The sequence below is a fragment of the Alligator sinensis genome, unplaced genomic scaffold, assembly GCF_000455745.1.
Source record: "Alligator sinensis unplaced genomic scaffold, ASM45574v1 scaffold297_1, whole genome shotgun sequence".
In the NCBI taxonomy this organism is placed as follows: domain Eukaryota; kingdom Metazoa; phylum Chordata; order Crocodylia; family Alligatoridae; genus Alligator; species Alligator sinensis.
The window spans coordinates 2824216-2837607 of record NW_005841848.1 but is presented as its reverse complement, the minus strand read 5'-3'; positions in this window follow the sequence as shown (position 1 = coordinate 2837607).

Genomic DNA, 13392 nt, shown 5'->3' with positions numbered 1-13392 from the left:
AAGAGTGTCACTAAATTGCACTAAAATTACTTTGGACTACCTGACCCACTGACCAGCATATACCTAAAAGCATTTCAGAAGCTCTAATTTGTAATATCAGTTGGTTTCTCAATGTTTCGATATACATTCCAAGAATAAAAACCGATTGTGCAAAAGTGGGTCTGATCACTTTGCTTTTTAGCTTCATATTGAGCATTTCAAGACTAATCTTTGAAAGATGATTGCCTTTGAACTACCTGGCTATAAATGATGCATGTTTGTTATTAACAGCTAGCAATTTCATCTGGAGTGACTACCAGATCATATATACATTTTTTTCATACGTCTGTTAGACCGGATGATTTTTAGAATTTAAAGAAAGTAATATGGATTGAAATCAGATTTAAAGAGAAAGATTTTAGTGACACATGCTAGGTTTAAAAGCTTCTGTTCTGACTGTATATTACATAAGGAAAGATCAATTATTCCCAACTGCATACTTCACAATCTTCCAAAAACTTTTGAAATATTAAACACCAAGTATAAAACAGACCTGGTCCTCAGAGAAATCAGCACAGAAAAGTGAATACATAAATATGAGATTGGAAAAGTGATTTTTTGCCTGAATAATTGTACAAGACAATTAAAACAACCAATAATAAAATATTTGATCTGTTGACACAACTTCTTATTATATTTATAATCCACTACGTAGCATTGATTTTTTTCCAAATGGATTTAAAAGAATCAGCAATTAATTATCCAGACAATAACAACCTGTTTATGTAAGGCCATAGCTATTCTGAATAGCTTACAAAATACTTTTGAGATCTATGGAAGGGTTTTCTTTACAACATTTTCTTTCCAAGCACTGAGAAACCGGGAAGCCACATCTGAAAGTTAATAACTTTGCCAGTTTTCGCCTGTCGTCAAATTATGTAACAATGGAGCAAAAATTTCACTTGTTCTAAACTTTACTTGTTTAAGTATTTCCTTGGCCTGTGCTGTATCATGAGTTTCACTTTAAAACCATACTTGTTGATGTGGTCTGACTTCTTTCTTAAGAGCAAAATCCAGATCAGCCTTGCAGACACCTCCATTTTATGCTTCAGCAAGCCTAAAAAAATAGGTGCCTGCGGCTGGAATGGTTAGATATGGAGACCTAACAGCTCCCAAGGCTGATTCAAGCACCTATTTTTTTAGTGCTGAGCACGGAGGCTCCATGTAAACACAGAGGTGCATCTGAAGTACCATTCCTCTTCATCTCTGTTTTCCAATCTCTGTCCAGTCCAGATCCTTTTCACCTCTAAGAGTAGACGCCTAGCTGACTACTGCCCTGGGAAGTGGGAGACTTCAGGCTAAGGGAATTCAAACCCACGTATCTGACTTCTCAGAAACATGCCCTAACCACCAGGCTATAGCCTAGTCTGAGGTGCCGTGGGGGAAGGGTGTGCTGCCTACCCTTCTTGCTGAAGTTGGCCTACTATACAGCCAAAAATGCAGAAGTCATGGGGCCAGAATGAAAGCAAGCAAAGACAACGTAACTTGAGCCTAGTGAGCTTTACTCACTGGGAGAAGAGAAACCTGTGTTCTGTTTTCAGGAATATGTATTTTACATGAGATAGTCTTTGCGTGGAAAGCAAATAATTTTGAGAGCAGTGGCATGAACTTTAGTACCTCTCCTCATGGCTGAGTACCGTAACAACTAGGCTATCAAGTCAGACTGTCTCTAGTCCCTGCAGGGTTGCCAATTATTTGTATATTTACAGACACTCTGTAAATAACCACGTTAAAAATACCTGTCCGTAATATCCATAAAGAAGTTGAGCGGTCCATATAAGCAAAACACGCAGTGAGAGAGACCTAACTGTAGGTGTATACTACAGACCACCCAACCAGAGGGAGGAGCTTAACATCTTTATTAATGATTTAGACATTAGTGTCAGAACTGGACTGGCCAAGTTCGCTGATGACACCAAACTTTGGGGTAAAGTGTCCACACCTGAGGATAAGCTGGTGATCCAGGCTGACCTTGACAGGATCAGAAAATGGGCGGATGAAAACCTGATGGCATTCAATACCAAAAAATGCAAGGTACTCCACCTTGGAGGGAAAAACCCGCAGCATGCTTGTAGGCTCGACAGGGCTACGCTTGCTATCACCATGGCCAAAAGGGACTTAGGAGTCATGATTGACCAAAAGATGAATATGAGGCACCAATGCGATGTCGCAGCTGGTAAAGCGAGCAAAACTCTGGCTTGCTTCCATAGATGCTTCTCAAGCAAATCCCAGGATGTCATCCTCCCACTGTACTCATCCTTGGTGAGGCCACAGCTGGAGTACTGCATCCAATTCTGGGCTCCACAATTTAAAAAGTATGTGGAAAAACTTGAGGTAGTCCAGAGGAGAGCCATGCACATTATCAGAGGGCAGAAGAACAGGCCTTATGAAGAGAGGCTGAGAGCCATGGGACTCTTCAACCTGGAAAAGTGCAGGCTCAGGGGGGACCTGATGGCTGCCTATAAGTATATAAGGGGTTTACATCAGGATCTGGGGAACGCCTTTTCACCAGAGTGCCCCAAGGGATGAAAAAGTAAAATTATCACAAACTCCTCCAAGACCGCTTCAGGCTGGACGTAAGGAAAAACTTTTTTACTGTTCGAGCCCCCAAAGTCTGGAATTGACTCCCTTCAGAGGTGGTGCAAGCACCTACTCTGGAGTCTTTTAAGAAACATTTGGACGTCTATCTTGCTGGCATCCTTTAACCCTAGCTGACTTCCTGCATTCGGGCAAGGGGCTGGACTCGATGATCCTCCCAAGGTCCCTTCCAGCCCTAATGTCTATGAAATATGTAATCTATTAAATCTGTAGTTCTCTCAAAAACTGGCAGAGGCCACGCACGCACAAGAAATGGTCGTCATGGGTGACTTCAATTACCCAGACATCTCTTGGGAGGAACACTCGGTTAAGTTGGATTGGTTGCATTGTTTCCTGACCTTTTTAAAGAGTTCTACCTTATTCAGGAAGTGCACGGGCCAACCAGAGGTACTGCTTTCCTAGACTTGCTCTTGGCCAAATGAGATGGTCTGGTGAGCAACTTGAATATAGTGGGTAGCCTGGGTGACAGCAACCATTAAACCATCACATTCACTGTCTGTCACCAGGCAGGCAAATCAGCTAGGAGGGTTGAAGTTTTGGACTTCAAAAAAGAGAATTTCAACAGGCTCGTGGCAATAGTAGGGGAAGTGCTGTGGGACCGGGGACTGAAGGTGAAAGGAGTGAATGAAGAGTGGTCGTTCCTCAGAGACACAATCCTTGAAGCACAAAAGAAGTCCATTCCCATGCAGAGGAAAAGTATCAGAAGGGCTGGTAAGCCCTCTTTGCTTAATAGGGATATCATGGTCCTCTTGAAAAAGAAGAAAGAGGCATACAAACAATGGAAGCTTGGGACAATCCCCAAGGAGGACTATACAACAATGGCCCACACTTGTAAAGAGTAGATTAGAAAGGAAAAGCGGCAACTGAATTTAAACTAGCAATGGAAATCAAGGACAATAAGAAGTCCTTCTTTAGGTATGTAGGGAACAGGAGGAAAACAGATGGAAGTGTGGGGCTGTTACTTAACAACTAAGGACAGCTGGGTATGGACACTCAGGAGTAAAATGAACTCCTGAATGACTACTTTGCTTCAGTATTTCACCAGACTAAGGAGAAAATCATACTAGATAAAGTTTGGAATGGGCATGGTGGGAATGACCACCTTCCTACTGTTGACATTGAGCTGGTGCATGATCAGTTAGAAAAGTTAGAGGTTTATAAGTCAGCAGGACCAAATGAACTTCATCCAAGTGTGCTGAAGAAGCTGGCCAAAGTCATCGCGGGACCTCTGACAAAAGTCTTCCAAAACTCGTGGCGCTTGGGGGAAGTCCCTGAAGACTGGAAGAGGGCCAGTGTTGTGTCCATCTTCAAGAAGGGGAGGAGAGAGGACCAAGGCAACTAGAGGCCAATTAGCCTAACTTCTATCCCAGGGAAAGTCCTGGAACAATTCATTAAGGAGTCTATGTGCAATATGCTTGCAGAAGGTAGGATTCTGAATGACAGCCAGCATGGCTTTGTTGTGGGCAGGTCTTGTCTTACCAATCTCATCTCCTTCTATGACCAGGTAACTCACCACCTGGATAAGAGAGGAGGTCGACATTGTATACCTGGACTTCACCTCACAGGAAAATTGGAGGATTGTGGGCTTAACTGCTCTACAGTTAGGTGGGTAGGAAGCTGGGTGTGGGGTAGGACCCAGAGAGTTCTAATGAATGGATCTGTCTCATCCTGGTGAGAAGTGGCCAGTGGTGTCCCTCAAGGGTCCATGCTTGGTCCAGTGCTTTTCAACATCTTTATCAGTGATTTAAATGTGGGGGTGAAGAGCTCACTGGACAAATTTGTGGATGACACCAAGTTATGGGGGAGCATGGTCACGCTTGAAGATAGGCTGCAGATACAGGCAGACCTAGACAGGCTGGCAAGTTGGGCAGATTGGAACTAGATGAATTTCAACATTGAGAAGTGTAAAGTGCTCCATCTGGGGATGAACAATCCACAATATACTCACAGGCTCGGTGGTGCCAAACTGACTAGCACCATGACTGAAAGGGACCTGGGGTAAAAATAGACCATAGTATGAACATGAGCTGTTAGTGTGATGCTGTAGCCAGCAGGGCAAACAATACTCTGGCATGCATCAACCGATGCATCTCAAGCAAAACCAAGGAAGTGATTCTTCCACTTTACTCAGCATCGGTGAGACCTCAACTGGGGTACTGCATCCAGTTCTGGGTCCACACTTCAACAAGGACGTGGAAAAGCTTGAGAGAGTCACAAGAAGAGCTACCCGTATGATCCGAAACTAGCAAGGCAAGCCATATGAGGAAAATTCTTCACAGTTAGGGTGTCCAGGCTGTGGAATAAACTCCCTCCTAGAAGCGGTGCAATCACCTACCCTGGAAATCTTTAAGAGGAGACTGGACGGTCACTGCCCTGGGGTCACCTGACCCCAGCTGTCTTTCCTGCTTAGTGCTGTGGGGCTGGACCCATCTTGTGAGGTCCCTTCCAGCCCTTTACAATCTATGAATCTATGAATGGACAAAACAGCCAGATTGAAGCTTTATGGTGAGAAAGAAGCTGGATGTAGCGTTGAAGCACAGATAAAGCACAGTGACACCACTTGCTGTTTGAATAGGAGCAGAGCATCCTAAATGGAACTCATAACCGGACTTTATGATTCATGGGATTCTCCAGAGATCCTTTCCCAACCCCCAGCCATATGCTGGTGCTGCTCCTGGTGCTCTCTCCCATCTGCCTGTAACACTGCTAGGTGGCAGGTAGGCAGACAAGGATCCTTCTTTGGAGGAATCCATACTGGAATGGGGAGTAGGGTTGGTAAGGGAACATGATACAGGATGCAGTCAAGGTGTGGAGGTAAATAGGGGACCACTGGGTTTAGGACAACTGGGTATAAAAATATTGCTGCAGTCAAGTAGGATTGCCAATTGAAGAACATTTTTTTTCCTGATAGTCTGCAAACTTTTTTTACTGAGGTTTGAACCTGGCCCTTGTTCAGGTTCTGGCTGAAGGGTTTCATTTCCATTGTGTAAAACAGGGGTTGTCAACCAGGAGTATGCACACCCCTGGGGGTACTTGGACTGGTCCTAGGGAGTACATGCAGGCAGGTGGGGACAGAGCACCACCACCTCCCAGGAGCAGAGCCCGATGAGGGCAGTGGCACCCCTCTGCAGGGCAGGGAAGCTCACATGCAGCATCCACCGCCACCACACCCCAGTCCGGTGAGCTTCCCTGCCCTGCCCTAGCCCTGCTCCTGGGAGATGGTGGTTCTCCATCCCCATGCCGTCCCTGCCTCCCTGCTTCAAGTCTGGCCATGTGCTATCACCCTCCCTGCTCAGCATTTGGCCGCGCGCTACCCCCTCCCCCAACCTGCTCAACATCCAGCCACCAGGGGTACTTAGACTAAAAATAGTTGAAAACTCCTGATGTAAAACATGTCAGTAAAAAAAGTCTGATTGTGAGTAACATGTTTGCAGACAGTGGGTGTGTCTACACATGGTCATTTAATGTGGATTAGTTTAATTTAAGCTGTATTGGGGCACACATCTACATGTGCACACCCTTAATGTGGCTTAAAAATGGTGATTTTAGGTTATGTGAGCCTAAATTTGATACCTGCCCAGATCAAGTATCAAATTTAAGCGGAGTTAGTTAATGTGAATTAACACATGTGTAGACATGTTATACCACATTAAGTCTGGGAATTTAGTCCTGGGTCTGCCCAACCACTAGGGGGCTGGCCAGAGTCCAGCCCCAGGGCTCCTGGCTGGCTGCCTCTCCTCCCCCATACTTCTATAGTTTGCCACTTGTAAGCAGGTTTTTTATTGCTAGTCGGTGGGGAGGTTGGTGAAGGAGCACTGTTTGATGATGGGGGAGGGGGAGGGAGTGTTGTGAAGAAGATAATTTTTGTTTCAACTATGTGTATGTCCTGAGAGTGGTGCTGGGGTTGGGCACGGGTAAGGAGTGTGTAGACAGCAGAACAAGCAGGCTGGAGCAAGGAATGCAGGAGAAGGGGATCAGCCAGGGCCTCCTGCAACCAGTGCCATGGCCCCCACTCGTGGGTTTGCAGCTCTCCTGGGGCCTAGGTGTGGGGGTGCTTCCTGGGGCCAGCAGGGTCAGCACCATGGCTAGCAGGAGCACGGGGTACTGGTCATTACTGGCAGGGGGCAGGCTGGAGCAGCAGTGTGCTGGGCATCACTGCCAGGGGCAGGGGCAGAGGCAGGGCAGCTCTGGTGCAGGGAGGCAGGGTGGGCAAGGAAGGAGCTGTCATTTGTTCCCCCTGTGCTGGGCATATGGCTCTTGGGCAGGGAAGGGGCTGGCCAGGGATCAAAGGGTGGGGATGTGTTTCCAAGATGGCTGCCAAATGCTGGCAGCCGGCTCTGGCAACCAGGCATCTGGAGGCAGGAGTTCCCCACAGTGGTCATAGGGGCACATGGCAGGGCTGAAGTGACCTGAAACTAAAGTTAGTCCCAAGTCCCACCACGTGTAGACATCTGCCAAAACCCACTTAATCCACATTAGTTTAATGTGCATTCAATTTAAAACAGGTTAAATGCATGTGTAGATGCACCCTGTCAGTGAAAAAAATGGTTTTGGGTTGGCAACCCCTGTCTCATGTCTCCTGCATTCTATAGTTGCCCAGCTTCACCAAGAAGGTGGAGTTTCTCGCTACACAAATTATTTTATAGCCTAGTGTTTAAAATCTCTTCTGAGATATGGATTTGAATCCCTTCAGACTGAGATAGTCATTGTACTTGGACCTCCCACTTCTTGTATGACTGTTTTAACCACTGGACTATTATGTAAACCAGTTTGTTGGAGGCTGGTGGGTTAGGATCTACCTCCAGATGAAGATATCAGGTTCTGTATCCCAAGCAGAAAGAAGTACCTAGTATGTAGTCATGATTCAGGCACTAAACTCTAAAGAGGCCCAGGAATCAGATGTACCCCTGTGCTCAGCATTTCCCCTTTGCTAGAATTAGGGATCCCCCATATAGTTGGGGATGGTCCTGCTTTGAGCAGGGTGTTGAACTAAATGACTTCCTGAAGTCCCTTCCAACCCTAATGTTCTACAATTCTGCTTCTGGGATTTCTGAATGACCCTTTGAAAGTTATTTGGGTTGGAATCATCCTTTTCTTTGAGTTATCCTTCTGGAGCCAGGTGCTTAATTTTATAGGCCTAAATTGGAGGTAGCTAACAGCCCACCTTGAATGTTATTCAGTTTTCTAAGTTTTGAGTTGAGGTAAGGCAGCTCACATTCTTTCTTTGTGTGCTTTGTGTCCTTGCCAATATATTATTTCCTAGGCATTGGACACAGAATCAGATGCATACAGCAGAACCAGCAGAGTAAACATGGAGATATGTCACACCAACTGGTTAATAAACAACTGTGGCAATCAGCTTTGCAGGATGCTTCTGACTTCACTGCAGGCAAAAACCCAATTCAGCTGCCAACTCTGAGGTTAATTTACCATCAGGGTTGGTGTGTTTTCTTTTTTTCCCCTGAAGCTCTGCAAATTATCCTTGGCTTGGTCAACATGGATGGTGTTACCCAGAGTTGTATTGAAGATATTGTCTCAGAAATGCATCAAGTCCCTCACAGTTCACTGCATCCTATATTTTCAGACTAGTTTATCATATGTGAAAGTAGGAAGATAGGAAAACAGAGAGGGGATCATTTTGAGTAATTATCTGACTTCCTGGCCTCATTCCTATGAGTGTATATAGCCCAAACAAGTACACAGACTGTATGTACCAGACTGATATATTGTTTTAAACAATCAGTCAATTTTCCTTTTTGTTTTAGGAAATAAACTCTTCTCTGGGAGAGTAAATTAGGAATCAAGGAGCACAAGTACACGTGTGCTTTACTGCAGTTGACTAATTAGCTCCGCAGTAGAGCATCAGTCTACACGTGCTAGTGTTAGGGCGCAGTAAACTAATTAACTCTGCTGTAGGATAGTACTGTCTGACACAAGTACTATCCTATGGCACAGTACTTATGTATGCTGAAACACATGTGTAGACTGTGACGGGCTGGCTGGGATACTATAGGGCAGCCCCCTATAGTACGGGGGCTGCCTGCTGGCTAGCCTCATGCTGTAGCAGCCTCATGCCCCAGCCAGCCCTTCTGCCACCCAATGCTGCCACCTTGAGCCCAGCATTGACCCCCTGGGACTCCTGCTCTGGGTTAGCTGTTCCTGGGCACAGCATCATCATATGCACCTAGGAGTAGTTGACTCCAGTGCAAGCTGTGATAGAGTTTCAGGCACATTAATATCATGTGTAGATGCGCCCAGGGCCACTCACCTCATTGTTTTCAGAGAGATACTGGGCTAATTCAAGTGCAGCACACATTCTTTTATGTAAAATCAATGCCCTCTGAAGATGCCACAGATACAGAGAACATCCCGAGTTCACTATAGTTTCTCCTGGCCCTAGAAAAAGAGAAGGTTGAGGCACCTTTTTATTATTGCATTGACAAATACATAGACAAGACTTCAGTCAAAGAGTGATATTGTACCACATCCAAAAGATGAGCACTGTCAGTCCTGTAACTCAAGTTGTAAAATAGTTCCTTCCTCTGTAATCAGGAATAATTTTTATTCTAGTTAAGTAAGCTAAAGTCAACTCATCTACAACTATTGTAGTTGATTTACTAATTAGTTGAGATAACATGATCATAGCTGAGATTTTGGCAGCCTGTTCTGGAACAGATTTATTAATGATGATCAATTATGACCAGGTGGAATTTCTGACAGATGATTTTTACCTGACAATATGTGTAAAGCTCTTAATTAGATAAATGTAGCTAACAAGCTGACCCTGCCATCTGCTGTCATTTTTGTTGCTGCAGGAAGCATTTTATTTTCTGGTCGGTCACTTATGTAGTTCTGTGTGGAATACAAATACCACTAATAAGCAGAGTAGCCAAAGGGCTTGACCCAACATTGTAGCCACTTTAGGATTTCATCCAGAATGACTCCTCAGAACTCAACTGGCAAAAACATTGCATGATTTCTTAGAAAATAACAACCAAACCAAACGAAGTGCAACAGACCTGCTGTTTCCCAAAGCTCTGTATTCCAAAGCACAAGAGCAGTAATTTCCTAAGTAAATGGGAAAGTATGCTGCAGAATTTAACACTATTCTAATATTATAAAAGCCTACGTCTGTCTGTCTGTCCGTAACACTTTATTCACACTCCGATTGACTGATGGAAACAGACCATCCAAGCATGGGGGAGTACCACCATGATTCTGAAGCTGCGCCAAAGACCAGACAGAGGTGGCCTCGGCTTCCCCACCCCACTCCCTGTAAGAGGCAGACCAGCAGCAGCATGGGGCATTAGGTGGCAGCACTCCATCCCAGCCCCCTGCCCTCCCCCCATCATTCTTGACGGGCAATTGGCTAGTATTTTAAGAAAGTCTAATGTTATTAGCACTGCTGGACCTCCTAGTATGATTGTTAATTATAATTATTGTAGCTAAAGGCATGTTGGCATGCTCTCAAGAAGGAGCAAAAATGCAGTTCCTTGCTCTAGACCACTTATAATCTAATTCTGGCAGTGATATAAAGGGAACAAAAAAAAGAAGACAAGGTGTATGAGAAAGGGCTACAGTTACACTAACGTGATTATTATGTATTATAAAATGGCAAATAATTATGCTAATATTTTTATGATGATTTTCGAATGCCCTTCGCTATGTAAAATACAAACTCAAAGAATAGCATAGCACAAACAAATAAATGGAAGATAAAAGACCAGTAAGAGACACTTCTGCACACACACTGTGGCAAATGAACAAGATTCCACAATTCCACTGGTCAAGGGACCCGGCTCACCAACCCCTTGGCCTCGTCAATGGGAGTGCATGAGTGGAGGACCAGAATTGGTGGGCATAGGAGCTTGCTTGGTTATTTCAAACCCTGTAAACCTTCCCATGTTTACCACCACCAGGCCTTTTCCTCTATAATCCCCCTAGTGGCTAGGGAATTCCTGTCAATGTGCATTAAATACGTCTGTATCCCGGCTCAGAAACATATAAGATGTCAGAAACATTGTAAACAGTCCTGCCAACCCAGGGATTGACCTAGTTTGCGGAAAGATTCAGCCATATTGTCTTAAAGGGAGATGGAAGCTTGTCCATGGCAGGAACAAGGTGGAAACTGTTGACAGACAGCCCATAGTCATCTCTTGCCCCAGGAACTCCCCTGTAGGCCTTTGGGGAAATGACCTCTCATGTGCAAACACGTTACACTCCCTTTCACCAGAGTGCCACTAGCAGTGGGCAGACATTTTGTCTAAATTTAAACAGCCTTTGGGGATTCATAATTTAGAACCGAACTTACACCTTCAAAGGCCAAGATTTGGAGCAGGAAGGAAAACTTTTTCTGGATTATGCTCTGCATTATATCACAGAGCATGTGCAGTTATGGTTGCAGGAGATAAGATATTCCTCACCTTTCTTGAATAGTGTCCAAAGAAGAGAAGCCCCACCTCAATCCCCTCACTGAAGAAGATCCATTTCCTCTGGATCTGAGAAGAGTAGGAAACAATAGAAACCCAAGCCCAAATGGAGATGGGAGGAAACAGCCTAACATTCTCCTTTCACCTTATCTACTGTGCAGACTGGAGACTATCATACTGTTAGTGTATACATCAGAGCTTTTTAAACGTTAAATTTGTTCCTGGATATGTTGGATTCATTAATAAATAAAGTTTATAAAAGAAAGAACCCGCATCACACACAATTGAAATGTGAAATTTTGTCCTTATGGATAGCAGAAAGATTTAATAAAATGGTAAAGCAGGGAAACATAGCTTTTGTTTGTTGCTCTTATTCTCCAGCCAGTAGCAATTAGCAACATATTCATAATTTTCAAAATCTTTTGAAAGATTGAAAGATACTGGCAAAGACACTCCCTCTCCCATCCCCTCCTCCCCCTCTCCTCCTTCCATAGCAGCAAATGGTACTGCCCTCCTGAATTTAAAAAAAGGACCTTGACAAGCTGGAAAAAGGCCTCTCCCCTCCCTGCCTGGAGATGACCTTGGTACATGTGCAAAGCCCTGTTTTAATCCATTCTTTGATTTTGCCTCTCTATCATCATGCAGCTCAGGTTTATTGCTCTACACAACTCCACTGAAATCCATTTGAAAATATGGCTTTAGGGTTATTGACAGGACCTGCTTCAGTTCTAAAATACAGAGCTTAGGGTGGGAACTCCAGGTGTCTGAAGCTTTCTTTGGTGACATAAAAAGGCTTCTTTGAAATACATATTCCATCTCCTGATGTCATAAATGGCACATTAAGCATTTATTGCTACATTTTGTAATCTATCAATTAAAAAAACACCTCATTAACCTGTAGATTTTTCTTTTAAATGTTAACAACAAGGTGTAATATGGTCACTATTAACATGACTCATTTGCTTCAGGTTGGAAGTCCTGATTGTGATGTAGCAGCTGTTTCTTTCCAAATCACCTAACTGGGTTTACTCCAATTCCCACTGGAGTCGATAAGAATCTTTCCAGTCATTTTCTCAAGAGTTTGATCACATCCCTTGATTTGTAAGTCGCACAAAGAGAAGCATCTCAAATAGCAGCATGATGATCAAAAAACTACAGCAAGCATCTACTTCAGCTTCCTAGAGGACTGAAGATAGTGGCATGCACTGAACCCTCTGCTTACAACAGATGGTAAAGCTTCCTTAGATTTGAACAATAATTAGAATATAAGCACGCAGGCAGTTTATTTTGAAAAGGTCTCTTCTGACTCCACTAGAGAAGTGTACCAATATCAAGGACAGTGTCTTTGGAGGATCAAGATGCTGGGCAGGACAAGAGTCATGGTGCTGGTGGTGACAGTGATAGTGCAAAATAGTTGTTCAGAGCTCAGTGTTTCTGTGTTCTGCCAATAACTACAGCAAGCCAATAATGACTGCTCCCCCCTGCCACAGCTCAGCTCCTCAGTTTCTTCTAAAAACTGTTTACATCCCCATTTGTCATATGCCTGAAAAAATGGGGAGTGAGAGCCTGCAAGACCCAGCATTTTCACTTTCAACGGACACTTTACACAAATGTGCTCCTGTGTTATAAGTGTAGCTATTGCTAGCTGATGGCCTTCCTGTGAAAGACAGGAGGGCACATTTCAAGGGAAGCAATGGAGGGCAAGAAGGAATCGCTGCTCTATATACATTTCAGGAATATGCAAAGATATCATTTGTTTCCCTTGGATACCATTTGCAAGCAAATGGAGCAAATTAGAACATGCTACTGAATCCAGTATTGATAGTAAATTGATGCTGTAAAACATGTATTTAAATTTACAATAGAAATGTCAATAGTTTATGAACTGTGTCACAACAGCCATTTCCCATACTTGTATTTGAATGATTTGTTTTCTTAAAAAGGCTATCAGAAGTTTCCTGTAAAAATATCTATATCTAGATACTGCCACCTTTCAAGAATGCTCAACACTCACCTGCCAAAGACAATCTTCTACGGCGAACTGTCAAATGGAGTATGCTTTTGCAGCGCATCAGAGCAGCGGTACAAGGACACCCTAAAGATGTTCCTAAAGAGTTTTGGCATTGACCTGGAGTCATGGGAGCAAATCACTTGTGATCGTCCATCCTGGAGGTCATCGGTCCAAAGTGGACCACTGACCTTTGAGCAGTGGCACACAGCAGAGGCAGTGAGGAAGTGCATGGCCAGGAAAATGAGGACCTCTCGTGTCCAGCCGTCGTTGCTCTCCTGCCCCTGCTGCTGCAGCAGATTGTTCAGGGCAAAGATT